The sequence below is a fragment of the Peromyscus maniculatus genome, chromosome 10 (assembly GCF_049852395.1).
Source record: "Peromyscus maniculatus bairdii isolate BWxNUB_F1_BW_parent chromosome 10, HU_Pman_BW_mat_3.1, whole genome shotgun sequence".
NCBI lineage: Eukaryota > Metazoa > Chordata > Mammalia > Rodentia > Cricetidae > Peromyscus > Peromyscus maniculatus.
The window spans coordinates 19,363,877-19,369,196 of NC_134861.1; positions in this window are offsets into that span (position 1 = coordinate 19,363,877).

The following is a 5,320-nucleotide window of genomic DNA, read 5'->3' on the forward strand; positions in this document are numbered from 1 at the left end:
CAGGTGGGAGAGCTGGCCCTGTGGTCATAAGAGTGGAGAGCTGTCCCCGACCTCTACCAGCTGCAACACTCGGGAGAGAAGGCCCTGCACCTTGCTAGAGCAGCACAATAGAGCCAACCCTGTTAGCGCAGATGTGGGTGAGTGAGTCCCGAAGCTGTGAGCACTGGAGAATTGTCCCCATCATTCATCTGTCTTGTGATGGCATGGGCAGGAGAGAGACGCCCTCCTACTCCCACCCACCCATCAACACCTGAGGCAGATGGAAGAGCTGACCCTGTGGTCATAAGAACAGGAGATCTGTCTCTGACCCCCACCAGCTACAACACTCAGGAGAGCAAGCCCTGTACCTTTCCTGGACAACACAATGGAGCCAACTCTGTTTGCACAGGTATGGGTAAGCCAGCCCTGAAGTAGTAAGCAGGGGAGAGCTGTCTCCATCACCCATCTGTCCTAGCGAATGCGAAGGGGAGAGTACACGCGCACACACACACACACACACACACACACGCACGCACGCATGCACGCACGCACGCACACACACACACACACACACACACACACACAAGCACACACGTGCGCGCACTTATCAATGCCTGAGGTAGGTGTGAGAACTGGCCCTGAGGTCACAAGAGTGGGAGAGTTGCCCCTGCCCACCACCAGCTGCAACACTCAAGAAGAGCAGTCTCTGCACCTCATCTGGGTAACACAATAAAGCCAGCCTTATTGGCGTGGGTGTGGGTGAGCCAGCCCCAAAGTTGTAAGCATGGAAGAGTTGTCCCCACTACTCGGCTGTCATGTGGTGGTGTGGGAGGGTGAAAGATGCCCCCCTTACCCCTTGCCCCTTAATGCCTGCAACAAATGAGAGAGCTGACTCTCCCTTTCCCAGCTGCAGCACTCAGGAAATAGGCCCTGGCCCTCACCTAGGAAGCAGGAGAGCTACCCAGTGGTCAGAGGTGAGTGTGACCCAGCCCCGATGTTATGAGCAAAGGAGAGCTGTCCCCATTACTCATCTGACACGTGGTAGTGTGGATGGAGGAGAGATGCACGCCCTCCCCCACCTCCTGCCCATCAACACCTGAGACACGTGGAGAAGCTGGCCCTGGGGTCATAAGAGTAAGAGGGCTGTCCCTACCTCACACCAGCTGCAGCATTCAGGAGAGTGGCCCCTGTACCTCACCTGGGCAACACAATAGAGCTGGCCCTAACGGCATGGGTGTGGGGGGAGCCGACTCTGAGAACATGAAAGTGGGAGAACTGGTCCCACCCATCAATCATTGCTGCAAGAGGTGAATTAGCTGGGGCAATGCTGGAGAGCTCACCCTGGTGGTGAGGACAGGGGAGAACTGTCTGGCAGACCAGCCCTACAGCTGCCCAGGCCCAGAACCAGGCTTATGACTCGGCCCACCCCAGTATCCACCCCATGTATGATCTGCTGGGCCATGTGAAAGGACCTGGCCCACAGACCCAAAGCTGCAGGATCTCCACAACACAGGGCAACAACAGGAGATCCAAGAAGAGTCCTATCAAGGGCCCAGCACTGACAGTGTAGTAGAAACCAGAGGCCTCAAACCAGATCAATGACTCTTTGCAATGAACACTTGCAAGTAAAGATAGATGGACAAAGGGGTTTACTGCGTGACTCACTGTGTCACACTACAGCTTCCATAATGAGATTTTTTTTAATTTTCCCTTTTATTTTTCTTTCTTCTCTTAAATTCTGTCTTATTGGGGAGTGTGCATGGGTACAAGGCAGATGCGAAAGGAGGGGAAATGAATGGAATAGAGATACATGATGTAAAAGACACACAGAATAAATCAAAAGAAAGTTAAAAGAAGATTTTAGATAGTGATGTGGTAGATAACAGAATGGATTCATATAAAGAACGTATTTTTTACTTAACTCTGACTTCTCAAGTAAGCATCATTGTGAGGGAAAAATAAATATGCAAGTACTTAACATACTGAATTGTAGAACCTGTACACTCGGACTTTTTTTTTTTCCTGATTTGACTCATGTACTTGAACAACTGGCTCATTCTTTGCCTTCACATTATACTTACTGCGGTACTGGTTCTATTCATGTCTCAACTACTTTTCAAATATCACTTGCAAAATTCTTCTAATTTCTATTCTAAATTTTATTTCATTCTGTAATACATTTCTTCTTGTTGTTGTTTTTTTCAAGACAAGGTTTCACTGTGTAACAGCCCTGATTGGTCCTGGAACTCACTTTGTAGACATTTTTATTAGTTAGTGTTCAGCACTTTCTCAGAAATGATGCAGACATCACATATAAACTGTTAACATGATACACAAGTTTTTATCTTCCTCCTTAAGTCATTTCCTTCACATCCTCGTGACTGCCCAGCCAGCTCATTCTGTCCCTTCAGCTACAAGGCATGGAAAGCATTAAATGATTCTTAATATATTCATACTCACTGAATAATTCATAAAGTAAAAAATTATCTTTTACCTCGTAATAATTTCAACACTTAAAAAGAATAACACTCAGTATTGTGACAATGTTGAGATGAGTCAAAAGTGCTACAGTGTTTATGGTGGAATAGTTTGACGTGAAAGAGCTCTTGAGGCAACTCATCTAAACCTCAGAGGGCAGGAAATATTTTAAATTGTCCTCTGGTCTGGCTTTTCCTGGTTCTCAGCCTGAGGCTTGCAATACCAGTAACTCTTGCCTGTAGTCTCCCTCCCGTGGCTCTTTCCAGACACTAGTCAAGGACTTGTCTTCCTCACTATACTTGGCTGTTATCAAATGGAGTTATCTATATACTTTCAGTGTCCCCTAGAAAGTCCCGCTGAAGGAATATCTCACCTGCTACACTCAGTGATCCCACTCAGCTCTAAGAAGCCAAAAAGAAGATTGACACCCCAACTCCCTAGATAGTAGTTAAGGTCATCTCCTGGTGTGGAGCTGGGTATGAGAATGGGAGGTGCATAATGTTTAACCTTACATGGGAAAAGAGATGCCCCTAAATCAGTAGTTCCAGAAATGTTCTCATTTCTCTGGCCATGAACAGCAGAGCTTCAGTTTCTCATCTCTTCCTAAATGAGCAGCCCCGCCTACAGGCTAAATTCAGGAGTGAGGACAAGAACTGCCATCCAAACATAAATCCCTTCTGGTGAACAGTTTTGGAATGGAATCTCTACATTTTTTGGTGAGGATGGGTTGTATCCAGTCCCCAATTCCAGCATACTGTGGGAGTTTAGAGTTACTGCTTCTGAGGGGAAATGTGGCAGTAGAGAATGGGGTCTCTCTCCAGGTGGGGAGTTGCAGTTGTCCCTCCCTTGAGAGTTAATCCAGCTGGGCAGGCCAATAGCCTGGCTAAGGGATCACCCCCCAGGAAAGGTGGATCCACTTGAATGTGTGCTTAAGAGATAGAAGGAATAACTATCTCTCTAATAGGACAGTCGACTTTTCCTTCCAGGGTCCCCATCCTCTGTAGTTGCTGCACAGCCACCATAAGTTTCCCTTGGGTCTGTCTGCCTTTCTAAGTGAAGAAAGGCATCATGGCCCCTTTTCTTCTCTTCTTTTTCTGTTGGATGCTAGCCAGAGCCTAAGCATGCTTTCTCGGTATTTTGGGCTTCTTCTCTCTCTCTCTCTCTCTCTCTCTCTCTCTCTCTCTCTCTCTCTCTCTCTCTCTCTCTCTCTCTCAAGCTCCTCTCCCCATCTACATAGCTACTTGTTCACCATGTGGCTGACTTCCACAGCAGCTTAACTGAAACAGCATGGCTTTTCTTTCTCTTCTCTGCCTTCCTCACCCAGCCAAGATTATAACTAGTCAGCACTAGGGTTTTTCTTTTAAACTAACAAAGTTGTTCTTGAGCTTCAAGATAAATAATAAAATTATACAGATATTGTTTACAATTGGACTTGTATCTCTTTGCCCTCATCCTAGGTGAATCACCATAAATCTAATTACTTTAGCTGTGAAAGAATTTATATATGACTATGGTTAAAACAGCAATAATTCAAGTCACTCAGCATTTGGGGGGCATGTAAAATGTGCAGGTACTGTTTTGTGCATGCTGAGTATTCAGTAATAAGTAAAACAGAGAAAATCCCATCCTTGTGTTTCAAATCCCACCCTCATGTTTCCACTGCTCATCATACACCTGCTCTTGTAATTAAGCTTTAGCAAGTGTTACCAAATGTAACATATGATACATCTTTTAAATAGTTGTATAGCAATCTGTAGTATAGATATGTGAGAGTATATTCAACCGTTTATGTTGTTGGGTCTTTTTTCAACCATTCTTTGGATTGACAATCCGTTTAGATTTTGTTTTGATTTTTGCAATCATTGTTAAATAAACACCAATTCAACAGAATCACGTGTGTATAATTTATATGCACAAATAGAGATTATTATTTCTAAGGAAAAAGTCTAACCTGGGTGAATACAAAGTTACAAACAAGTCTGTGTTTCCAGTTGGATGCAACTAATTGGATCCTGCCTTTCCCAGGTATGCGGTATGCGGAGGCTCTGGTACTATCCACCTGTGTGGTGCTGAAGAAGGAACTCATTTTCTCCATCGGAACGCAGTTCCATACACCTGGTCTCCCCTTGCCGCTCAGAATATTCAGCCGTCAACGTCTATGAGAAAGCCTTTCAAAATCACATTTAACTTGCAAATGCAAACCCCGCAGTGTCGTCTGAAGTGCTCTGCGGTAGTCCTTTGGCTCATCCTTCCCTCTTGGACGTTGTCACAACCTACATCTTAAGTGCCACACTAGTTTACCTTTGACAGAGTTGGTTAGTTCTCCCTTACAGGTTCGCGTAAATACATGTGATTGATTACGGTGTTTTTTGGTGGTTTTTTTTTTTTTTTTTGAGAGAAGAAATGTACAATGGAAATGGACATACAGGACTCTCTCGGCCTCTCCCCGACCCCTTTCTCCCTAACCCACATCTGTCTTTCCACCCGCACCTGACCTAGTGTTGCTTCTGCTCCACATGAGAAGGAACTCTGCCTTCCCGGGCCATTTGCCCTAAGCCCTAGAAAGGATACACTCATTTCCTGAAATTTAAATCACTAGCTAGCAGTTTCTACCCCGTTTCCCGTCACTTGCCTCGCCTCCATTTCCCATCTCAGCCTCTCCACACCAAATCTCAGCTCAGACACTCTAGAAAAGAAATCCACATCTCCTGGTGCCTAGACACTGGGGTCTCCGCTCCTTGGTGTAGCAATTAATCTTCGCCCAGTGCCTGCCCGCCCCATCCCCTCCTCGCATCCGGTGCTGTTCTAGGAGGAGCCTACACGTCAGTCCTGCTGAAGGGGATTGTGGTGCGTAAACAGGATT